Genomic DNA, 26409 nt, shown 5'->3' with positions numbered 1-26409 from the left:
AAGAAGGACATATGGCCTTCCTGGCTCAACTGGGAGTAGGATTGGAGATTGTGAAAGGAAACGTGAGACAACATTTGGTGATCATACTGCCACCCACAGTATTTTACTGACGTTCGCCGTCCATATCCAAAACACTGATGTTACAAAGAACTTAGTGCCGGAGAATGAGGTGATCAGCACAACCTACAAGACCCGGGGATTCTAACTTCCAGCCCTAGGCTCCTTTGCCAAGGCTTCCAGAAATGTGAGTGTCCAGGGATTGCAGCTTGATGCTAAATTATCCAGGTTAAAAATATAATTCACTCTTATTGAAAGCATAAACTGGTTTCATGCCTAATCTAAGAGAAATCAGTTTGTATCCTCCAAGCCAAAAAAAAAAAAAGATGTACAAAAATGTTCATGACTAATTAATTCACAATTGCCAAAAACTGGAAACAACACAAATGTCCATTAGGAGAAGAATGTATAAACAGACTATTACCAGGAATACTACTCAGTGATGAAAAAGAATCAACTATCAAGCTTGCAATAAAATCATTTAATCTCAAGCATTTAAACTTGAGCAAACATATACCAACACACACACACACACACACACACACAAGAGCACATACTACACAATGCCATTAACAGGAAGCTCAGGGACAGACAGCAGTAATCTTTGGGGACAGAAGACCACTGGACTAGAAGGATTGATTGGAAAGAGGCATGAGAGAACATTCTTAAATGATGGAAGTGTTCTGTTTCTTGGAATATGCATATGTGAGAATTCTTAAAGCTTAAAATTTTAAAATCTTACCATATATAATAGACCTCAATTTTAAAAATAAATATATGCATATATATATATACCATACCCACACATGCATATACATACTCCATATGTATACATTATATATGCTTATGTATGTCCAATATAAAAATATATGTAATATCTTGCATATATATTACAGTTTCCAAATCTAACTTGAAATTCTTTGGGCTATTTTCCTCAAACCAGTCTCCTTTATTTACATTCCACTTTGATTTTATTAATATGATCCTATTATTTGCAAAAACAAAAAAGTGATTTTTAAGCTTTTGGTATTTTCTAAATGGTATTTTCTAAATGAGGATCATATTTCTCCTCTTAGAAGCACCAGTCATCAAAAGCCCTTTCTGCTTAGAAACACTGTACTGTCCCTCCAAGGTCTAGCTACCTCCCCAGGATCCAGCAGGATGGGGGAATGTCCTTTCTGCTCTCAGACCTCTGCATGGTTCAGACCCCTAAGATTTCACACATGCTGTTCCCTGCACCTCGAGGACTCTTCCTTCAAAACCCAACAGTCCTTCTCGCTATCCTCCCGATATGGTTTGGATGGAGATGTCCCCCAAAAGCTCCAGTTCATGCAAGACAATTCCGAGGAGAGATGATTAGAGGACAAGAGCTATAAGCTCTGATCCATCCAAGTTTGAATGGCCTGACTGGGTGGTAACTGTAGGCAAGTGGGGTGTGGCTGGAGGAGGTGGGTCACTGGGGGATGTGCCTTGGAAGTCTTTAATCTTTCTTGAGGCTTCTCTCTGTTTCCAGGCCCCATCGTTAGCTGAGCAGCTTTTCTCCACTGGCCCCTTCAGCCATCATGTGCTGCCTCCCCTTGGGCCCAGAACCTTGGGCTGTCTATGGACTGAGGTCTCTGAAACCACAAGCCTCAAATAAACTTTCCCTCCTCAAAGTCGTTCTTGTTGGGTATTTTGGTCACAGTGATGCAAAAGCTGACTAAAACCTTCTCCCGATCTTATCTGCTGGTCAGGGCCTGGGTGGCAGCCCGCTTCCAGTGACTTCTGCTCCTCAATCTTGACCTACATGACCATCTCCAGCTCACACGTGCCTGCAAGGGCTCGGCACCCCGTTCCTAACACAGTGCCCAGTGAGCCGTAGGGGCTCAAACCTGTTAGAAGAGGACCCCAAATGGATACGTACATCCTTAGATTCAAATGCAGCACAACTGTTTTATAGTGTTTTCATTATTTAAAAAAAAAAAAAAGTCAAATCTCCAACATTGCAAAATGAATCTGGAGTTTGAGGAAATAAAAAGTCCACAAAAATCAAAGTGCGATGGGCACAAGTGTGTGAATGGGAAAAGCCTCTCCTTTCCATGGAAACTAATTGCCCCCAGTGGGCTGATGGCAAATCATGAGTAATGAAGGTGCCAGAATTATTTATAAAGATTTGGCTCCTGTGGCTTTCATAAATTTATCATGAAGTGCCCTACAGAAGCTCAGCTCCAGAGGGAGCCTATTGCTTCTGTGATCACTATTTGAGACACACTTTAAGGGTTCTGGGTTTCAGAAACATGAAATGCCTTTCTGTGTGTGTGTGTGTGTGTGTGTGTGTGTGTGTGTATACACAAAAGTATACAATCTTCAAAAAAGTGGAGAACTGACAATTAGGAAATATGTCTTCTCAGGACTGTGGCTTAATGAAAGCTCTATTTTAAACCCCACTCACTTTTCCTCCCTGCAACCTCTAGATATGTTAGAAAGTCCCAGTAAGACCTGCTTTTGTGGATTTAACACAACCTTCCAAGCCAGGTGGATACCAGGAGGGCATTTGTGATTTTTAGGGATAAACAGATAAAAATCTCAGGTAAAAGTCTCAACTCTACCCAGAATTCATGTCCCAGAGGTCTCTCCAAACCATCTGCCTTCCTGTAAGCCCCGCCTCCAGCCCCCCAGGGCTCTCCTTAGTGTATAAATGTCTTTGGTAAATAAGATGAGGGAAACCAGACCAGGCAGTCCCTGGAGGCAGCTACCTACCATCTGAGCAGCTCCGGCGCCTCCCCAGGGCAGCTCTGGGTGGGCAGAGTTGTCAACAGGACCTGAGTAACATCTTTCCACAAGTCTATGGAGAACAGGATCTTGCTACTTTGTGATTCTATTCGACTATAAAGAGCAGAACTCAATTCTCTGAATCCTGAAGCCCAATATCAGGCAGTAGGAATAGAAGAAACCCCAAGCAGGTGCACGGTCTTGGTGCCTGTGGAGTAGGATGTTAAAATGGAGGCTCTCCGGCCTCAGTCCTGAGGATACTTCCCCATCCCTGTTAAGTAGCATGGGAGTTTGAGGCACAACGCCCCACAGGCAGACCTATCAAGAAAGTGGTCACCCTCAACTGGATCTTTCCACCAGATCAGTATGGAAAGAGAGAGGATTTAAGGAGGGATTTCTTGGAGGAGGCTGAACTGGCCCCTCGAAGAGTTAGGTGGGCTACCTGCATTGACCTGGGCTAGACAGAGCTCATCATGAGGCTCTATGAGTTATGCAGCACCATGGCCTAGTCTCACTCTCACTTAGGAAATCAAGATTCTCTCTCTCTCTCTCTCTCTCTCTCTCTCTCTCTCTCTCTCTCTCTCTCTCTGTGTGTGTGTGTGTGTGTCCGTCCTGTGGACCTGATGTGAGTGAGGATCATAAATAGCAGGCCTCTGGGCAAACCCAGGACCATGGGCATACTGATGGTGCCACTGCAAGTCAACACTTGTATCCTGCCTCCATCTACTTAGGCTTAGTGGAGTCCCGAGCAGTAGCTTGAATGAAAAAAAAAAAAAGGTGGGAGGGGGCAGGAGAGCAGAAGCCACCCCTCCTTCCCTAGGGGAGGCTGCTGGCAATCACAGGCCTCAGCAGGGAGAGAAATCTCACCTTTGAGTGATGTGGTCATCACGCCCTTCTAGTCCTTACTTTTGGTGCTTTGACATCTTGCTGCCTTGCTCATCCTCGAGGGACCACTTTCTCAAGACTAGCCAACTCCCAGAGGTGGTTTAAAAGAAAATCAACTTGACTTGGAGCATGCCAGTTCATATGCAAACCAACCAATCCAAAGCCCATGACCCCACTGACACTTTTATCAAGTTCTCAAACTCTGGGCCATTGTCCACCTACTCTGATCACCAGGCACCTAGGGACAGCCCCTGTACCTCAGAGCCTGCTGAAATTATTTGGACTAGTCAATCCTAAGCCTGTATACCCTGCGGCCTTGGGAAAGAAATAGGCAGGAATTACTAATGGGTGAGTTTCTTTGGGGGATGGAGAAAATAGTCTAAAAATAATTGTGGTGATGGATGTAAAACTCTGCGACTATATTAAAAACTACTAAACTGTACATTTTAAATAAGCAAATTATTTGGCATATGAGTTATACATCAGTTAAGCCATAATTGAGAGAGGGAGAGAGAGAAGCAAGGTACATCACAGGGTTTGAGCCAAGGTTGAACACTCACTCTGCTACCTACCAAACATGAGGCTTTGGCCAGTTGTTTAACCTCTCAAAGCCTCAGTGTCTTCCTCTATACAATGGGGATATACGTGCCTACTGCATATGCTTGTTGTAAGTGATATTGGAAAGACAGATGTGTGTGGTGGGAACAGAACAAGAGGTTAAGGAATGATTCTATAAAATGGCCCTCTGTGCTGAACCCCACATGCTTTCTTTTCCAAGAAACAGTCTGCCTATAACACAGCCTGGCCTAAGTGAACAGGATATGTCCCATTCCTCCGCAAACTACAGGTTGTCTGCAGGAGAGATGCAGGACCAAAATAATGTCAATAAGAGGAACCCAGAAGACCCACAGACTCTGGAACTCAGGAAGATAAGGATAATTCCTCCTAACCATAAAATCTGTAAGAATCTATGGTTAAGAGCCCAACTAGAACTGGTCAGCCTGGGCCAAGGTAACCTAGAATTGTCATGACAGAGGGGACTTGAAAGTTTGATGTCATCCTGCTGTCAGTCAAAAGTCAAAAGGTGAACCTGGGAAGGACTCTCCGGAAACTTCTCTAGAATCCCCAATCAATTGGAGTGCAGATGAGACATGAGAGGACCCACTCTTTCATTGACAATGTCCCGTTTCCCAAACAAACTCATGCCTGTTACTCTGAGTGACATGTCTGGAATCTTTCTGACTTGATCACAAAAATTAGGGCTTGAAGGGGAGGGGTTATCTGTGCTGCCTCAGTTACCCAGAAAGCATCAGCTCTGTAACGTAAGGACTGAATAAGATCCCAAGTAGGAACTACTTAATAAATGTATTAGAGCACAAGATAGATACCCAAGAGGATGCCAACAGAAATGTTTTTTTTATAATATATACATTTTTTTCTTTTTTTTATTGGTTGTTCAATACATTACAAAGCTCTTGACATATCATATTTCATACATTAGATTCAAGTGGGTTATGAACTCCCATTTTTATCCCAAATACAGATTGCAGAATCACATCAGTTACACATCCACATTTTTACATAATGCCATATTAGTAACTGTTGTATTCTGCTACCTTTCCTATCCTCTACTATCCCCCCTCCCCTCCCCTCCCATCTTCTCTCTCTACCCCATCTACTGTCATTCATTTCCCTCCTTATTTATTATTACGCAACACTAAAAAATGACAAAATCATTGAATTTGCAGGGAAATGGATGGCACTAGAGCAGATTATGCTTAGTGAAGCTAGCCAATCCCTAAAAAACAAATACCAAATGTCTTCTTTGATATAATGAGAGCAACTAAGAACAGAGCAGGGAGGAAGAGCAGGGAGAAAAGATTGATATTAAACAGAGACATGAGATGGGAGGGAAAGGGAGAGAAAAGGGAAATTGCATGGAAATGGAGGGAGACCCTCATTGTTATACCAACAGAAATGTTAATAGTGGTAAATGATGTGCTTTGCTTAGCCTCAGAGGTCTTCTCATCACTCTATATTTGACAATGTCAAAGTGCTGGGTTGCAGTGGTGAGCGTCAGGACAAACCCTGCCCTCATGGAGCTTATAGTCCAGTGGGACAAGAAATAATAAGCAGACAGACTTGGTAGACATCAGAGAGGAACAGGCGGGGCAAGGCAGACCATTTTCATGTTTTGCATATTTAGCATTTACATAAGATTATGTTTCTGGAGCAGAAAAAAAAATTTGATATTTACAATAGGTAGAAAAATAAATAAGACTTTTTTGGAACCTACAATTCTCAAGGCTGAAATAACATGTTTCAAAACCCACTAAGTTTCCAAGACATTCCAAGCTCCACGTTGGGGTATACAGGGCATCTCAGGCACAAATATGTTCTTTCCAAGTTTAATGTGACTTAAAACAGGCCCCTCTCCCAAGCCCCAAGTGAAAATCAAATTTCCTATCCCTTCTAGTGGAAAGTATCCTCCCTAGCAAACACAGTCCCAACTAGTCAAGATTCGTGCTGCTAATAGGGCCTCACGTCTCTCTGATTCAGTTTGGATCTTTTGAGAATGCCTTGATTAAATTTGGATCTTCCAAAAATGTCAGCAGCTTTGAATCAGGAAGTGTGAATTCATAGCTAGTCTGCCAAGTGTAGGACGCTTCTCTTCGTCACACATTCACTTTCTTCAGTGACTAACACAAATGGGTACATTTTTAGCCTGATGGCTGAAAAGAAAACCAACCAATGGCCAGAATTCAACCCCCATTTCCCTTGGTCTCACAGGTTCACCGTGCTATGTAGGTAACGTCATGCCCAGGTCTCTTCAGTCCCCTGAACACATCTGCAGAGGCCAGGCTGTGAGTCCTAAGCTCATTCAGCAGCTGCTCAGGCAGGAAGACGCAGGGACACTGCAGCTACATCTGCCGGAAGGTGTACTTGGCCACTTCAAAGCACTAAGGTTCCAAAGTCTCCATAGTCTCCTGTCTCTGCTCAGTTCAGTCCTGACCACATAGCAGATGGATGGGCTGGGATTCTCTCAGATGCCACGTATTTGGCACAGATTTACAACACAGGCACAATGACAGTTCCTCTCTGGGAAGCCACATAAACTGCTGATTGCTAAATTTTCTGGCAGATCATGGGAGAGGGAGATGTGAATAGCCCAGGTAACCTGTCCTTTAATAGTCTGACAACTGCAACAAGGAGCATCCCAGTGGCCATGGAAACAAAGGGTCTGGACAAGAATAAGGCCAGATTGCTGGAGATTTAAAGGAGCCCCTCTGTGTGTCGTTGGGGAACACGTGGAAACATTTGCTGCATTTGCTTATGCATCCTGATTCTTCTTCTGCCCCAGGCAGCTGAGACCTAAGGAATGGGAGAAGGAGGGAGTCAAAAATTTGGCTCAACTTTCAATTTCAAAAGTCAGCTTTGCATATTATATTGTACACTACGAAATTGTTAGAAGAGAAGAAGATTTTGAATGTTCTCATCAAAAAGAAAAGATAAATGTTCAAGATGACAGATACCCTAACTATCTCGAGTAGTACAAAATATATAATTGGACTGAAGCATCACACTGCACCCTATAAAGATGTACAATTATTATCTGTCAATTTAAAAAGAAATTTGGTATTAGGGATTGAACCCAGGGGTACGTAACCACTGAGCTACCTCCCCACCCTTTTTCATTTTTTATTTTGAGAGAGAGTTTCTCCAAGTTGCTTAGGGCCCTCACTTAGTTGCTAAGGCTTATTTTGAACTTGCAATCCTCCTTCCTTATCCTCTTCAACCACTGGAATTACAGGTGTGCACCAATGCATCTGGCACTTTTTTTTTTTTAATTTTAAAGTCATGCTTGAGTTGTAAGTATCCAAAAGAGTCAGGGCAGGAAATCTAGAAACTTTGAAGACCCAAGATAGTTAGTACTAATTCTCTCCACTCCAGTGGTGAAAAGGGTTCACAAAGCAGAGATGAGGAGAGGCACTAGAAAGCTAAGGGGCCACATGAGAGACAGCCACCGGGAGTCCCTAAAAACAGACCTACCCCCAACCCGCCCACCAGATGGAAACTGCAGGGGATGAAGGATATGTCAGAGATCACAAACAGATATGGGGGAGAGGGTTCCACACCTAGAGTTGGCAGATAAAATGCAATATTGGGGACACGGGTCTACTAAAACATTATTTGTTGTTGACAAGAAACTCAAATTTAACTGGATAGCCTGTATTTTTATTTGGTAAATCCGGCAGCCCTACTTACCCCACTCCCTGGGGGAACTAAAACACCTCCCGACCCTCAGCATAGTAAAGACAAGGGAGGGCTGCAGGGCACGGAGTCTAGGACATTCTCGGGGAGCATCGCCACCCCATGGCCATGGCAGGAGAAGAAAACTGCTCTGCATCTCAGAGAGAGTCCAACTCCATTTCTGGACAAGAAATCAGATGGGGAGAGACAGCAGCCACATGCAGGAAGAAAGCCCTTGGGGTCAGGAGGTTGACCTTCTCATCAGACAGCACCAATGGGGACAGTAATATCCTGCAGATTGTGTTGCACATGCTGGTGTGTGAGTGCACGCACACACACACACACACACACACACACACACACACACACACGTGCTTCTGTCTGCACAAAAACAATAAGAGCACTTAAGGAGCACTTGCTGTCTACCAGGGACTGTTCCCAGAATCTTATGCTTAATGTTTTCTAAATGCACTATATTTTCCTTTGTCCTCCAATCCTTGCCACAACCTTGCAAGATAGGTGTTTGGTTTTATTTCTATTTTCCTGATGAGGAAACAGAGACAAAGAAGTTAGTGAGTGTCCCAGACTCACCTTGCTGGCAGGTGGCAGGTGTGAGACCAGCTGTCTGGTTACCTAAAGAATCTGTACTCTTAGCCTCTACAATCTACAGGCCATGCATAGCCTTTAGGGTCGGGTGTGACTGTAATAGAAAACCCTAATTAGCAGTGCCTAAAACACAGAGATTATTATTCCATTGTGTTAAAAATACATTCCAGAGGTGGGCAAGTCAGGACCAGTGTGACCGCTCTAAAATGTTCCTTCCAGAATTCCCTCTGCCATCACTAGATGACTATCAGACTTGTGGTCCAAGAGGAGCCTCAGCTAGGCTGGGGGTATAGCTCAGTTGGTAGAGTGCCTGCCTCATGTGCATAAGGCCCTGGGTTCAATCCCCAGCATCACCACAAAAAAAATAAGAGGAGCCTCAGCTACCACTAGCCTGAGAGAAATGCAGGAACACTAGAATATACAAGGGGAGATTAGGCGATGAGTTTTAGACCCTCAAGATGGGCCCCAAAGAAGAGCGACAGCCCCTGAAGCAAGCTAACAGTCCCTGCCTTGCAAGTGCCCCCACCTCTAAGAAGCCAGGCTGCAGGGACCCTGTCAACTAGAGTAGAGGAACTCACAGGGATGCTGAGAACTGTTTTGCAGATGACTCTTCCAACCACCTTAGGACCTCAGGTCCTGAGCTCAGGAAAGTTGACAAGGCTTTGGGGTGACTTGATGACAAAGCATCCCTCTGCATTTCTTCTGATCTTACTGTCTTCCTCAGAAAACAGTCTGCCACAAGTGACTGCTACATGGGAACACAGTGTAATGACTACTGGAGTTAGAAGTGGTGTGATGACCAAAGAGTTAGGCTGGGGGGCTCTGAAGCCAGCTCCCTGGGATCTAATCCCAGCTCTGCCTCATATTAGCTGGGGGTGACATTGGACCTCTCTGTGTATCAGTTTCTTCATCTGGAAAATAAGGATGATAATAAGATGTGCTTCACAGGATTTTCTGGGGAGTAAATTAATTCATATATATAAAGATCTCAGAGAAAACTTGAATCATAATAAACTCTCAATAAATTATGATCCTGGGAGGTTGAGGCTTAGCTTGAACTCTGCTGCAGTGACCCAATTCTTAGTCTGAGACTATCAGTGACTCAAATACACTATAGAGGAGGTAAGGGAGGTATAAATCCAGCCTCTTGCCCAAGGCCTGGAGTCTCTAAGTGGCAAAACAGTAAGTTCCATTCTACTGAGTGGTTCCAGAACCTGGGCTCTATTTCTGACCACCTCCTCTCTGCACCTCAGGAAAACTCACTCGTTGGGCGTCAGGAACATGGTGCCACTGCCACCTGGTGGTGACACTGCACATGGCCTATGATTAAGGCTCTTCCAGATGATAACCGCACAATTGGGGACATCTCAGCACAGAGGAGCATCACAGGGTGGTCTGACCACTGGAACGCCATGGCTCCCAAAGCCTCCCCGGAAACCTTGTCCCCAGAGGGCTTGGGCTTCCTACAACTAGAGCTGCTCCTTGGAAGAAAGGACCTTTGAGATCAATGCTCACCAAGGTTTGCATGTGTCACCAACACATCAGGGTGTTAGCTGTTTACCAGAAGAAACCAGCTCCTGGGCTGAGATGTAGCTCAGTGGCAAAGCATTTGCCTCACGTTTGCAAAGCCTGGGGTAAAAACTAAGGAAAAAAGATGAACAGCTCTTGCACCAAAAAAAATAAAATAAAATAAAGGCCAAGAGAATGGGACCCAGACAGGCAGGTTTTAAAGAAGACATAATAGAAAGATTTGAAGTACTGGACCTCACCCAGGAGACCAGCTTTGGGTTAGGGCACTGAAGTGACAGCCCCATTATACATTATAATTTTCTCCATTGGGCCAGGGTTTTTTGTTTGTTTGTTTGTTTGTTTGTTTCTGTTGTTGTTGTTGATGTTTTATCAACTCCCAAACTTAGGTGGGAAAATGTGGGTGGGAATCTTTAAGGAGAACTATAAAGTCCTCTTGTGCTCTGAATGTTCTGACCTGTCTAGCCTCATGTGACCTCTGCCACCTCACACCCTAGGAAGCTTCAAACTTTAGATGGACAGTTATCACTCGGCTCATATTACAAACCCGTTTATGGAAAATGTCCTTCGCTCCCTATCGGGCCCTGTGGTAACTTACTCTGAGCCCTTTACACATTGTGCCCTATGTGACTGGCATCCTTGGAGCACAACCCCATAGACTGTCGCATGAATGATGCTTCTGGGGACTTCAGCAAAGCTCTTGCCATTCCCAGTATCATCCACACAAGCCAGTGAGTGGGCCTAGGCCTCCAGACCCTAGTTGGTCGGTTTGACGTAGGCTCCCAAATCAAGTGGGGTTCACCAGAGAGCTCCTACCCTTGAAAAATGAAATTGATTTGAGAGATCTCAAGCCAGATTGTCCAGGATCTCAAACAGAGGAGGTACAGGTGGCATCCCTGATCTGTATGTGGTGGGGACCCAGGCTAGCTCCCCTCCACCAGGGTGGGTGCATCCATCCCTCCTCATGTGTTGTGTTGTTGCTAACATGCCAACGGCACTCCTTCTGTGGAACATCTCCATCTTCACAGAGGTCACTAGTCCCCATCCTGCCAACGTACACCCTGCCAACAGCTGGAGAGGGACCACAGGCCAGTCCTGGAGACGCAACAACTCTGGGGTAGATTTACAGCTCAAAGGCCCCACTACCAATGCTGGATCTAGCCACTTAACTCATGCAAACTCACTTCTTCCCTGTCGTGCCTCTGTCCATGTCAGGCTTCTCCTGAGTGCCCACCCCAACAGATGGCCCCAATCCAGGGAGTCTCAGGGCCTTCTTCTAGAGGAACTGCTTACCGCCTGGAGCCAGTCTATGGGGAGAAAGTGACAATGACTTCCTACCGGACCAAACTTTAGACTGGCTCCTAAGTACTCTCTTTTCAAGGAGACCTCAACGTTGGCCTATTAAAAATTAGACTCCTCAAAACGATTTCGTCCACCTCCGCGCCAAAACACTTGAACATTAACATAGTTTCTAACAGCTCGAGGCCATCTCTAGGATGACCCTAGAGCCCTCTGAGTACACACCCAAGGAAGCTGAAGGCCACCAGGAGAATTTACTCTTTGTTCAGGCAAAGCCTGGTAATAGACAAGCCCTGAACACTGCACCCTTACAGCAATAACTTTAGAAAGCTCACAGTTGTAAATCCTTTCTCTCCCCCCTCTAAAGTGTGGATCTTCCATCACCTAGCTCTCAAGAACACAAGAGAAATTCCCTCCCCTGCCCACACCCCACACCCCCTTCCTCATCAGGACAATGAAAGCTCATTAGGGCTTACATGTGCCAGACGCTTATGCTATTTTCTGGAATTGCAATGATAACATGACTATTTTAGGATTTAAAATTCTGGTGAAGGAGATATCCAAATGAACACAAATTTTTATCCTAGTATTTTTGGTGTTCATATGAAGGTTTATACCAGGAGCAAGTGGAGAACAATCAATAGAGTACCCTGAATTTTTTTTCAGATTTCCTTTATTTCCAGTGTTTACATGAGTAAGTTCACCGCAGTAAGTTGATCTAATATCACCTCCCCATCTGCACCCACTCACCTCTCAAAAGGTGACACTATATACCACTGATGTTTGCCCCCTTCAATACCCATGGGCCCATCTACCAATCAAATATCTTGACCTCATTGGGATCCGTTGGGGTATGTCCTGGGAATTTGTAGTGAGAACTCCAAGAGATGGAGTCAGGCTGGTACCCTTCTGTTGGTACCTCCACTTAGGATTGGCCAATGTAGCACCACTTCCCAAGAATTTCAAAAGAAGAAAGTGTCCACTTACATCAGATTTTGAAAACAAATCAAGTAGGACATAGCCCAAGAACTAACCATTTTAACGAGGAGTCATAGAGACCTCCAGAAGTTTGAGGGCAGTAATGGAGATAAAATCCTGAATGAAATTGTGCAAGAGAGATTCAAAAGAAAAATTTGGAAAGTATTAGCAGAGAGAAGTCTGTAGGAATTTCTGTAAAGAGATCAGAAATGGTATAATAAATATAAAGGAAACTAATATCAAAAATGATCTTTAACTCCATGTATATATAATATGTCAAAATGCGTTCTACAGTCATGTATATCTAAAGAGACCAAAAATCAAAAAAAATTTAAATATTATTATTATTATTATTATTATTATTATTATTATTATTATTATTATTTGGTACCAGGGCTTGAACTCAGAAGCTCTTAACCCCTGAGCCACATCTCCAGCCCTTTTTGTATTTTATTTACAGACATGGTCTCACTGAGTTGCTTAGGGCCTTGCTAATTTGCTGAGGCTGCCTTTGAACTTACAATCCTCCTGCCTCAGCCTCCTGAGCCCTGGGATTATAGCTAAATATGAACTTTGAGGCCAAAAAAAATAGCAGAAGTTTTGGATACTGATGAAAAAGATTCATAAGGAAGAGGAAATGGATGACACATGAAGGAAAAGAAAGAACTACTGACGCAGTGCTTTTTAGAAGGCAAGGTACTATGGAATCTAGGATCTGTGTGAGGAGTTGGCACATGTTAAGAACATGGACTGTTCATTACTGGTAACAAGAAAGAGCTAGAATACATGGGCTTAGATGCAAACAGATGTGTTTGTGGAAATGGGATTGGAATCTGTGGAAGTTTTCTGATTACGTAAACTTTGAGTGAAATATGAAGTGAGGTCACAAGCTGAGAGTGAAGACAAGAAGACGTTTGAGGTTTGAGGAGAGATGACACATGCAGTCGGGAGAGGGGTGAACTCGGCAACATAGTAGCCCCTGGTTGTGCATATTTCCCAGCCACATGCAGCTATGTGGGCAATGTGGGCACAGACACATGGTACGTGGTCAGGTGGATTTGACCAGGTTGTGGTTTAGCTTTGTGCAGGCACTGAAGCAAGGGAGGGTCAAGGGAGTTAAGGGTATCTGCCAGGGAATGATTCTAAAGAATGATCATGGAAATAAAAAAGCTGGGTATGGTTGGACGCAAAGACATAAAGGGTAAGTGAAAGACAAAGAGATGGCCAGATCCACGGATTGAATATCCTGATGAGATTAACAACATGTTGGTCTTGGGGTGTTGAAAGGTGTGAGCATAAAAGTTAGCAGATGGTGTGGTCAGAAAGTGGGATGTTGACTTTCAGATCATGTGGGAGTGGCAGCTTTGTGTAATGACAAAATCTGGGGTGTGAAGACGGTAGTGAATGGCAAAGGTTGGATTGAGAACAAGTTTTTTTTTTTTTTTTGGAAGAGAGGAGGTCAAGGAACTGATAGGCTAAATATTGCAAGGTTGTTCTATGATTCAGGTGAAAAGTCCACAAATTACCTTAAGGAGTATTCTTCAGGGTTTGTTTCCAATGTCTAAGTCCCAGACCAGGTCATTATACAGGGTCAGAGCCAGAGCTAGTTTTCAAGCTTTCATTTTAAGGTCTAAGTTCATGTGACATTTCCACATTCAAAGTTCTATTTGGATAGATATTGAAACAGAACATTGGATCTGGACTTTAGCTTTGGACATTGAACCAGAACCTGAACTTCAGACCTAGACCTGGCTCTGGCCCTTGAGTCTGGACATGGACATGGAATTTTCAAGGTCCTTGGAACTGACCTTATATGTGGAACATGTACCTGGAACTGGATTGGGGATTTATGTGGGAAAATTTTGTAGTGAATGTGGACTTTGGATCTGATCCTCAAACTCTAAATTTTGGACCTGAGTCTCAAACCTTGGACATGGATATTAGACTTGGAACTCAAATAAATATGGACTTTAGACCTGGATATTAGAAATGAACTTTGTATCTTGTCTCTGAAGCCCAGACATTTATTTTGAATTTTGACCTTAGATCTAGATCTTATATCTACATCCTGAGCCTGAACTGGATCCTAACCTTGGATCATGATTCCCTCTAAAACTGGAACAAGACAGGGATGCCCCCTTTTACCACTTCTATCTAACATAGTTCTTGAAACACTGGCCAGAACAATTAGACAGATTAAAGATATTAAAGGGACACATATAGGAAAAGAAGAACTTAAATCAGCACTATTTGCTGATGATATGATTCTATACCTAGAAGACCCAAAAAGCTCCACCAGAAAACTTCTAGAACTAGTAAATGAATTCAGCAAAATAGCAGGATATAAAATCAACACCCATAAATCAAAGGCCTTTCTGTATATCAGTGACAATTCCTCAGAAAGGGAAACAAGGAAAACTACCCCATTTACAATAGCCTCAAAAAATAAAATAAAAAAAAAACTTGGGAATCAATGTAACAAAAGAGATGAAAGATCTGTATAATGAAAACTACAGATCCCTAAAGAAAGAAATCAAAGAAGACCTTAGAAGATGGAAAGATCTACCTTGCTCTTGGATAGGCAGGATTAATATTATCAAAAGCACTATACACTGTAGTCAAACTAATGACTACAGATTCCTGGAGCTTGCTTTGAACTCACATTAGTAGTCTTTGCTATGAAATTCACTTTGATATTTCTTTTGATTATTATTAACAACTTTTCCTACCTCTTAACATTAAACTTAATTTATCTTTACATTCAAAGGTTTTCTTGTAGGCTTATTTTTTATGAAGTTTGACAATTTCTGCCTTTTAATTGTGGTACTTAGACCATTAACATTTAATGTGATTTTAGGTATAGTTGGGCTTCTTTTTGCTTAATTTGTGCCTTGTTCTTTTTTCCCACCATTTTTCGTATTACGTATATTTTATGATTTCATATTTATCTCTTTATTTCATTATTTTTACATTTGTTTTGGGATTTAGATTATTTCTTTAACTTATCACAACATGCCTTCCAGTAATATGATGCCACTTAACACATAAAACAGAATCTTACAACAGAATAGAAGTGTGAGGAGCTTGGGAAACCATCCCACAGAGAAATACCTATTAAATGGATTTAAATGATCAAAGATAATCATTCAAAGTCTCTAAATACTGAAGAGTTTACAATAAATTGTAAATCATTTAATTTACAAAATGGATGAGAATGCAGTAAATAAAGTTTTGGGGTGAATAATGTTTATCCTGCATAATGGAGGCAGAGGCTATGACTAGAACCCAGGTAATCCTCATGGACTTCTCTGCCATGTTCAATGTAAAAGTTCATCGTAAGACCACAACATCACCATGCAGCAGAGAAAGAAAGGCTCAGATACCTCAGGGATGAAGCCCAGGCCACTCCACAGATTAAAACTCATCTACAAGGCTGTTTAGGGTCATGGGAACATGGGATTGGTCTTGAGAACATGAAGGCATAAATGACCACTATGGCTATTACAGAAATAGACACCACCAATATTTTCTTCATTGTAGAATCTTGAACATCAAATTTCTTTTGGATTTATTTGGGAGCTAAAGTCTAACTTAGTATTAGACGTAGAAGATAGATTTGGACTTTGAACCTAGGCCATGGCCTGTGACCTTACTCTCATACCTGGTTCTAGACCTTAGATCTTCATAGTAAACTGGAATTTGACTCATTGTACTTAACCATGGACTTAGACTTTGGAAACTGAATATTAAAACTTGGTCTCAGCTCTGTATATGAATCTTAGACCTGTAACTTAGTCCTGGCTTTGAACTTTGAACTGCATGTAGGACCTGGCCTCAGGAATGAAACTTTGCTCTGGATTTGGACCAGACATTGCATCTAGACCTTGGACATGAACCTTAAACTTGGATATGGATTTTGGACCTGGATCTTGGATCTTGCTTTGAACTCACATTAGATCTGAACCTCAGGCCTAGAACTTGGATTAGAGCCCTAGACATAGACCTGGACCTAGGCTTAGAAATTTAAAAAATGGAATTCAAACCTACAACCTAGACCACAGATATGAACCTCCCTATTTCCATGTAGAATAAACCATAATAGACATAAACATTATCTAAGCAAAAGTCTAAAAAAAAATACTCATTCTTCTCAATTACATTGATGAATACTAGCAGGATTTGTGAAAATGAGCTAAGACACATAGAGTTCTCAAAAGTTCCCATTGCAAGTCAGAGTGAAAGTGAATCAAAAAGGTGCTTGTGTAAGAGTCCATATTTACACATTGTTAACAGAAGTATATTCTTATTGCAAGTTAGAGCCAATTAAGATGAGTCAGATAAGTGTTTGGAAAGACCGTTCTCCAAAATGTATTAACAAGATCAGCCTCATACACTATTCTCAAAAGTATGTTTTACTTCAAGTTAAATGAAATCAGCTGTACCTGTAAAACAAGAAAGAAAACAAGTTCAGAATCAGAATCAAAAGTCCAAATTTTGATTCCAACATTAAAATCCAGATACAAAGAAAAAGTAAAAGACCTAAGTCTATATCTAGGTTTCCATATCTAAGGTCTTCCCAGTATCCAAGCCAAAATAAAATCCAAGATGCAGGTCCACAGTGTAGACATAAGATCCAAAGATCATGTCTAAAGTGCAGGTCCAGGTCTGAGATTAGAGTTTCTGATCCAATGTTCAAAATCAAGATCCAGGTCTAGGGCAGAATTCTATGTTCCAGGTCCCAGGGCAAAGGACAGATATAAGAACAAGGTCTCTCTCCTTGCTGGCTTTGAAGTAAGCAGTTTGCTCCACCAGGCACTCCCCTCCCCATCACTGCCTTCTAGCACACTCACTAGAGGCCCAAAGCTATGGTTCTGCCCAATCTTGAACTAGAACCTCCAAAACTATGAGCTAAAATAAATCTTTTCTCTTCATAAGTTAATTATCTCAGGTATATAACGATAGTGACAGAAAGCTGATTAGTAGCAATGGCTCGGGGCAGCCTTCAGCCCAGCCCTCAGTCACCCTGCAAGCACCACCCCTTCCTCCACATGCTCAAAGTCAGAGTCCTGATTCCCAGACCAGATATGTCCTATTAACAAGCAAGTGTATGCCCTCTCCCCTACACTGCCAATAGGTCAAAGACCCAAAACAATCTATAGATAGCATAACTGGGGTTCATCTGAACAGACCCTTCTCTCTTCTTCCTCTCCTCTTTCTTCTTCCCTTAAATGCTATCATTTCATAGTGAGGACATTAAGGTTCACAAAGAGCAGAGGCTGAACCAGTAGTACTATCTGGATTGCACACAATGCAGCCCTCAGAAGAGCCTTGCGCTGGAGTAATAGCACCACATTGGGATTCGCCAGCCCTGGCTTTCAATAGGCTGCTCACTCTCATTTGGAGCAAGTCACTGTGGCCATCAGATTCCAGTTGATGTACCTCAGACCTGGCCCCAGGGAGGGCTATGGGCCATGGCATATTCTTCCCTGCCCCCTGCACCCTGCATATCACCACTCTGTACCCAGGGCAGAAGCATTCTCCAACAGTGAAAACCTCCTTCTTAATGATCTCAACTCCCTTACCCAAATACAAATTCACCATCTCCATGAACAAACAGACTATCTACACTGGGAAGTCCTTTCTATCATTCTATGGTCTGATAAAGATATACATTGCTTCATGATATGCCAAGTGGAATTTCAGATTTCTTTATTTTTTAAAAAAAAATTCAGACTCACTATTATCCTGACTCAAGCTTACCCACTGAAATGGGTGAGAAATTTTATAATAGTCAATGTCTTGAGCCAGGATCTCCAGAAGCAGAGCCTATGACAGCTTTTATTGAGTGAGAGACTCAGGAGAAGAAGACTAGGGGCAAGCAAGATGGGATGCAGAAAGGAGATGAACAAGGATGGTCTCAATCAGACGACTTCAGACTGACCCCACAGAGTCATTCCCGCTTGGGGAAAAGAGTCACACATTTTATCCCTGTGTCAATTGGACTTCAGTCCTGAATTATGCGGAGATGGTGGTGGGGCAGGTTGACACCACCCATCCACCCCAGGGTGATGTGGCTCCCACAGGTCGTGGGCAATTCTCCAGAGTAGGCAGAAGCTGAGAGCTGTTAGCACCACATTTACAGCAGCTGCAATGGGTGGTCCACCTGGTAAGCAGGATCTGAGTGTGGCAACACACGGCCCATTGCAGTTGATGTTCAAGGTTCTGCTTCTTGGACCATCCAATACCTGGGATCACCCAGCCCCAAGAATGCAGGAAAAAATCAAAACCTGAAGGCATTCACTTCTGGGCTTCACATAGTCCCAATGGCTTCACTCTCTTGGGACCCAGCCAGTGCCTTAGGGTCAGGGAACAACACCTCTTAGAAGCACCCCAGCCCTTCTCAGACCCCCAGGAAACCAACACTTTTCTGGGATCTGGTCCACCAATCAACCCCCCCACCCTACTCTCAAAGCAAAGTCTTCACCCTCTCCTCTGTTCCCGTACAATCCAGCTTTGTCCTGTTTCCTCTAGGAGCCAGGTTACAGGTGTCTAACAGCCTCCCCTGACCCACTCTGGAATACAAAGAGGTGGTTGACTCTTCCCTGGCAGGGAGGAGTGCCCAGACCTTGGAACAAGGCTGCTGGGATGGTGGGTTTGCCACTCACTCCTTCCGGATGGGTGTTTAGCAGCTAGAAACAACACCTCATCCTGTGACACACCTAAATCGCTTCTGCTGCTTCCTGCCAGTTCCCTCAGGCACCAAGGGAAAAGCCATTGTGCAACCTCAGGCCTTGTGAGCCTGTGAACTAGGTGGAGGTCAGGACACCTGCCCTTCAGGTCTGAGTGTGTGGGTGCCATTGTCCAGTGCTGGCCTCAGCCCACAGTCCTGAGAGGAGGCCAGGATCTGGCTAGTCTTCAATGTCACCACATCAGAGCAAAGATTGGTATTCCTGGTGAAAAGGGGCCCTTGCCACCTCCACAGAAAGTTCAGCCATCCAACAGGGCAGCAGGGTTTGGTGGAGCTCTAAGTCCAACAGTTCTCTGTGCACCAGGCCAATAGATGACCCAGAACATGCCCTGCCCTGGCTCAAACAGCCAGCAGAGAACCTTCCTGTGGGAATCTGGGTTTTATGGATGTGTCCTGGGTCCCTGCACCTCTAGAGAGGCTGTCAGAAATGGGGAAAGAACTCCAAATTCCATCCCAGTCACACTCTGTGTACTGTCTGGCTTGTGGATCATCTTTGGGTTTCAGCTTCCTCAAAGGTGTGCAGAAAAATCTACCCCACCAACATAAGGATTGCTTCTTATCCCTAACACATACCAGCATAGGGATCACCTCTTATTTCTGTTTACTTATTTTTATGTGGTGCTAAGGATTGAACCCAGAGCCTCACATGTGTGAGTCAAGCGCTCTGCCCCGGAGCTCCAACCCCAGCCTGAATCACTTATTTTAATAGGAAATGTCATCTGTTAGTTCCCCAAGTATCATCTTTCTATCCTATGCCTCCATAGAATGCAGGCTGGGGGGTTCAACCTTCCTCCTAATCATCATTGGTCTGAAGTCCCAAGTCCTCCTCAAAGCAGAGACACCTGGAAATTCCAGAAGGCAATTGTCCTCCTGAGTCCCAAGATCCCCCAGATCTCTCAGCTGTATCTCACTGCCCAAGGATGATGCAAAAAAAATGCAAATTATACATATTGGCCCTAAAGACTGTGACATTGCAGCATGGGAGAGGGATGAGGGCTGTGGGAACACTCTGCCCTAATGCACTATATAACCTACCCCAAGTCCCTCATCTCTTCCAGACTCAATTTCCCCATCCATTTAATAGACAACAGAGCCTAGAGCCCAGACTCTCCTTAACATCTGCTCCGTTTGTTCCCTGCTTGGAAGTAAACTCCTCTGCCCACACTGTACTTAGTCTCATGCTGCAGAGAAAATCAGACCATTCTCCCCCTTCTTTCAGGCAGTCCTGCAATCCCATCATTAAGGAACAATGACCAGGCCCAGAAGCAGCCTCATCTATGAAGATCTGGCCCAGAAGAAATCATGCTCTCCTCTTTTTTGAGCCAAAAGTGGGAGTGGGATTGAGCAGCACCTGTATAGCAGCAATTCCAGATAAGCAGAGGGATTTTGCTGAGAATGAAAAATAAACTCCTGCTGTTCCCTATTTCCTTCTGCCCCCAATGCAACCACTTTGCTTCATGGAGAGAACCCAGGGTCTTGATAACTGCGGACTCGCTACAGCTTCTGAAAAGACAGTGTCTGAAAACAAATTGATCATTTCTCATTGTTCAATTTTAAAAATCCCAGACCTTTTCTAGCATGTCCTCAGAGCTCTATTCTCAAACCTGGACTAGAATAAGCCCTGACCTTGATCTAGATTCAGACATAACATTGTTGAGGCTGGGATTCCAAAAGAAATCTGAACCCAGTGAGACAGAGTGTTTACAAAAATAATGCTGTTGCACAAATGGTGAAATAGTTGTCATACTAGACAGATGAACTGAGAATTAGGAGCAACGACAGGAAGCTTTTTGGAAGGGAAAACTCAATGGGCTGGATTGTCTTATTTACTGTCTTACCTGATATAGGGGCTGACATGGATTAGATGCTCAGGAAGTATGGAGCAGAGGGAGCAAAAGATTTATTTTGAAATTAAGAAAGAGCCTTTGAGACAAAAGAAGAAACGTGCAGAAATAGAGTTGAGGCCTGGGGTGGCCTCACCTCGCTTCCTGGAGTTAATACCTTATCATCCTCTCCCCTTGAATGTGGGCAGTGCATGTGACTTGCCTCTAACCAATGGAATACAGTAAAGAGGGCAAGGTGTGCACGGGGGACTATGTAACCATGATTGCATGCATATATTGCATAAAACTGTAGTGCCCATCCTGCTTGTGTTTCCCTTCCTACTAGCATTGAGGAAGCAAGTAGCCATGTTGAAGAAGCCCATTAGACAAGGGGCTCAAGGTCCTCCTGCAGCAAGCAACAAGCAAGAAAACGAGGTCCTTAGTCCTGCAGCCACCCAGAACTTAACTCCATCAACAACTCCATGAGCTTGGAAGCAGATCCTTCCCCAGCTGAGCCTCAGATGAGACCCCAGTCTTGATGGCACCTTGGTTGCAGCCTCATGAGACCCTGAAGTAGAGGGCCTGCTTGAACCATGCTCAGACTCTCGATCCACAGAAACTGCAAGAGAATAGATGGTTGTTTCGAGTCAATAAGTTCATGGTCATCTGTAACACAACAGTAGATAATAATAATACAGGTCACTGGAAATAGATGAAGGTGGCTGTCAAGTGTCAAACTAATGGGCAGAAGTCGGGGCAGGGCATGGTGTGAAGTAGATGATAATGACTACGGTTGGCTGAGCACCTACTGGAAAGGTGGGTTTGCCACTCAGCCCTTCCAGGAGGGTCTTAAGGCATGGAGGGAAGCTTCCCAAATGCTAGTTCATTCCTTCGCACAAATGCAAGAGATTTAGGAACTATTATCATCCCCATTTTACAATCAAGAAAAAGGAGGTGCAGAGAAGTTAAGCACCTTGCTTGAGGTCACACAGCTGATAAGTAGCAGCCCTGAAACTCAAACCAAGAAGCCCAAATGCATTGCCCCTATTTAAAGGTCTTTGCCATTCCCCTTCAAAAGTGGAAGATGCTGGGATGTCAGTCTCAGGAGCTATATCTTCAGGCAATGGGAGCCTTGCAAGCAGGGGACAGGAGAGTGGCACTGTCCATTGGAAAGCAGTAAGGAGATTGGGGAGCAGGTTGTAGGGAGGCTTGGAGGCTGTGGAACTTGCAGAGGATAGAGGAGTCAGAGGGGAGACTCAGAGCCAGGTACCTGGGATAGACAAGTGGTAGTGGAGGACCAAGGGGCAGCACTGAGATGTGGATGAAAAGCCACCTATGGTCAGCAGCTTTTCTGGGGCCAGGACTGGGTTAAAGTGAGCCCATGGTCTCTGAGCCTTCATACTTCCATACTTCTGCTCTGTGAGTCCGTAACCTGTTCTTCCTCCTTAGGGAGCCGTGGAGCCAACAGAGCCTGAGCCTTCCAGTTCATAGGACCCCAGTAGATCCATGGGCAATTGACCAGTGCCCTCGAATGCTCTTCTCTCCTCCTCCAAAGATTCCTGGGCAGCAGACTCAGGGAGAATGTGATTGCCTGGTACACAAAGGCCAGGTGGGTATAGCCAAAGCCACTATGGAATCAGAACCTTGCACTCCCCAGGGTACAGCACCCACTGTGCTCTGGGCTTAGGTTTGCCCAGGGTCCCACTGAGTCCGTCTCTGCAGCTTCCACAGCCCTTTACCAGAAATTAAACAAAACTGGGCCTCAACAAAAATGAGCCAGACTTAGGGCCAATGCTGCAATTATTATTATTATTTTTAATCTGGTGATTTCAAACCTCTTAAACATTTAGGGCATTGAGCTTCAAAGCAGCTGATCCCATGCTAGCTAATGAGGACCGTGGCTTCTAACTGGAGTGACTGGCAGCTGGCACTTCTGCAAGCTGCCCCAAAGCCAAGACTGGTAGCTGGACCGGCTCTCCCAGTGGCCTCTGCAGAAGGAAATGCCTGAGGCTCAGCAGAGAGGAGCTGCAGTCCAGCCTGCCTGCCTACTCTGCTTCTTTTCTTCCAGAATGGCCGTGCCCACCCCCTTTCAGTCCTGTCCAACCTGAACCCAGCATGGCACTCTTTCTCCTTCTCTGCAACCTGTTGGTTTGTCCTCGCTCTCCTCCACCACCCCTGTAAACCCCACTCAGCTCTCACAGGCCAGAATCTCCATTACACCTCCTGCCAGAGATGATGTGTCCCTTCTCTAAGGCCCCCAGTCCACCTGTCCCTCTCTGGTGGTGGTGACAGTATTTTGCCTCACATAATAGTACTTTCTGTTTCCTTTCTTCCTTGATGGAGATGCCTACAGTCAGAGCTAAGTCTGGTTATCTATTTCTGCCTACAGAGTTCCATTCAGGGACACACAAGTACGGGCTTGAGAGTACTACTAGTGGGGAGAAGCAGCCTATAGGAGGCCTGCACCCAGGGGGACACGTTTAACATCTAAGCAGACATTTTCTCTCCTTCCTCTCAAACAGTCTGTGGACCTGGTATCTATCACTCAAGGAAGAGGGGGGTGAAAGAGATGGCAATCTTCCCAGATCCCCTCTGCACTCACTGATCCAAGCAAAATACACCAGCAAATTTACTGCAAGCACCTGCATTTCCCTGCCAGAGGGCTTTTTCTTGGCAGCAGCACCTGTATGAACAATGCGTGGGGCAGGTGAGATGGGCTGGGGAATTTCCTCCCTGAGATCAGCCTTCGACTCGTGACAGATGGGACTCGGTGAAGGAAACCCCACGTTCCTTGATTTACAAGGTGAGACAACTCTGAGCTGTGTCCTACACAGTTTCCCAGAGGGCCTAGCAGAGTGAGGGCTGGGGACCCACAGTGCTAACCTGGCCATTAAGCAGCCCCTGCGGGCTACCTGCCTCCTATCTCGCGTCCCCATTCTCCCTCTAGTACTTTCTAAAACCACATCCAAGTAAATGTCCTGTGCTCAAAGTCTGGTCTCAGGGTCTGTGTCTAGAGGGATCAAACAGGAGGCAATGGAATAAAAGCAGAAAAATGTCTGAGTCCCCCTGGCTTGTAAATGATGCCAGATGTCCCCGAGGAAGACACACCAAGATTAACGAGGAAGCATGGGCAGTAGAAAATGTCCATGAAACTCCGGAACCTAGTGTCCTGGGCCACTCCCCAGGCAGAGCCCCAAGAGAGGTGGAAGGAGCCCAAGGAGGGAATGGATATATGCTGGCCCTGCTGAAGGAACTGCCTGCCCTCCCACACACAGATCCCGATTCCCAAGCCCAGCCAGAAGCCCCAGGCAAGTTCTGTCCACAGACACAGCCTGGAGGCAGCAGGGAACCCCCCAGAACTGAGCCACCATGGCAATCCCTAGTGCCTGGACCTATGTGAGCCTTGAGTTATAACTTACTGTCCCCCAAAGGTAATAGGCTACAAAATTATTTGGAATCTTGTTTTCTAATAGTGCAGCAGAGCAGTGTGTAAAATCAGAAATAATTTCAGTTATGACATGAAGTAGCTACTTACACATTGGAGTTTAAGGGCCCTGGAGTAGCTGCTGAACCCATCCTCTGGATCCTCACCAGGCAGCCTACCTAGGACCACTCAGAATGCAAAAGATGTGCATTAAAAATGAAGCCAGGACCTCCTTCCTGAAAAACCCCACCCCGAATCCATAGTGAGAGTTCTGGAATGCAGAGGCAGCTTCCATGCCTCCCCCCACCCTACACACACACACACACACACACACACACACACACACACACACCTTGCTTTGAGATCTCCTGGGATTCAGAGCTTCCTCAACACATGTCAAAGCTTTCTAGGAGTAGACACTGCAGGGAAGCAATCAGGAACTCACCCTCTCCATCCATCAGGAAAAAGCAATTTTTTGAATGTAGAGTTGGAGGTATCCCCCAGTACCTCCACATGAAACAGGTGATCCCTTCCAGCCATATCCTATCCTCCCTTGGAGCCAGGGTGGTCATGTCTTAAGGCTGGAGTCTCCTGGGGTTCCCCAGAGTCTGGATGCAGAACATCTAAACAGGCCACACTTGCTGCTAGGACTCCTGAGCTCGAGGGCTCAACAGCAACCAGCCCAGGCAGGCAGAGAATCTCCAAGTGGAGGCATGTGGACTGAGAAGGCAACTGGTCCAGTTAAGGCTCCTCATAGGTCAGAGGATAGAGCCCTGAATCCACTACCCTCCATGGAATTCATGAAGAGAAATTTTAGGGAGTTCATATGTTTGGGTGGGGAAAATGACTACTTTATTCCATTTGAACTGAAATCTAGTGTTTTCTTCTGCCATGAGACAATGAAGCACAGTGGAACTGTGACTGTGTCACCAATGGAAAACTCAGATATTTTCATCTCACTACCACTGGTGAAGATACCTCAAAATGTCACTTACTCTCATCACTATAGTGGCCCCCCTGTACGAGCAAGGAATATGTTTCAAGTCCCCTGGTGAATGCTTGCATCTGGAGAGTACTGAACCCTATATACCTTATGTTTTTTATATTCCTATTTTATACACCTATGATAATGTATTATTTATAAATTAGACATATAAGAGATTAATGGCAATAATTTATAAAATGGGACAATTGTAACAAGATGCTGTAACAAAAAAGTGATAGGAATGAGCTCTACTTCAAAATAACTCATTGTGCAGTACTCACCCTTCTTGGGATGGTATAAGATGACAGTGCCTATGTTTTGAGAATTGAAGTGAATGACATAGGTACTGTGGTGTAGACCTAGGCCACTATCAACCAATGATAAGTCAGAAGGACAATCATTGAATTAGTTGCCAGTTGACCACAGGTGACTGAAACCACAAAGAAAAACCAGGGAGAAGAAACTACTGTATTTTAACATCACTGTGACTACTTGGCCTGACACTAAAACGTACTGAGATTTGATACGTGAATAAAGAAGCCCATGTATCACTGTGAACCAGATTTGTTTTTAGTATTTTGACAGATGTGTTTCAATGCATTTCCTTTTTTACCCGTTACATTTTTTTTAACATATTTGAAAATATTATCCCAGCGTGGGGTATAGCTCAGTGATAGAGCACTTGTCTAGCATGCATGAGATTGAGCCCTGGGACCTGGACTCCGTCATTCCTGGGCTTCCTATTGAGAAATCGAGGGCACAATCCCCAGCTCTGCAAAAATAAATAAATAAGTAACAAAAATATTATTCTAACAAAAGTCCACAGGCTTCAGAACATCCATGGCTATAAAAAAAAAAACGTCAAAACCCCTGCCATGGAGAGACACATCTCCCCCCAGGAAAGAGAGAAGGAGTGGCCTCTAGTTAAGAAGAGTCCTCTTCAATCTTTGCAGAAATGGGCCAGGGAATCTTAGAAACCATTGTTCTGGGGCAGGGGCTGGGCAGACTTCCCAGAAAGGGACTTTATTCCATCTTGTCTTCTTTCTACTTTATTTTAACTTGTATTTTTGGCTTC

The 26409-nt window shown here is 44.4% G+C and overlaps 1 long non-coding RNA gene and 1 other non-coding gene across 2 annotated transcripts; one reads left to right on the top strand and one right to left on the bottom strand.

Moving 5' to 3' along the window:
- Positions 1–8833: 8833 nt before the first annotated feature.
- Trnam-cau (transfer RNA methionine (anticodon CAU)) lies at positions 8834–8906 on the top strand. Its single transcript has one exon. It is a non-coding gene; the product is annotated as a tRNA-Met (tRNA).
- A 12076-nt stretch (positions 8907–20982) lies between these two features.
- On the bottom strand, positions 20983–24628 carry LOC144369764 (uncharacterized). The gene is made up of 2 exons (XR_013429509.1): positions 24461–24628; positions 20983–21544 (listed from the first exon to the last, which is right to left on the bottom strand). It is a non-coding gene; the product is annotated as an uncharacterized LOC144369764 (long non-coding RNA).
- Positions 24629–26409: the final 1781 nt, after the last annotated feature.

The sequence above is a fragment of the Ictidomys tridecemlineatus genome, chromosome 2, assembly GCF_052094955.1.
Source record: "Ictidomys tridecemlineatus isolate mIctTri1 chromosome 2, mIctTri1.hap1, whole genome shotgun sequence".
Taxonomy (NCBI): domain Eukaryota; kingdom Metazoa; phylum Chordata; class Mammalia; order Rodentia; family Sciuridae; genus Ictidomys; species Ictidomys tridecemlineatus.
Note: the sequence above shows the minus strand (reverse complement) of the source record. Positions and strands in the feature narration are given on the sequence as shown.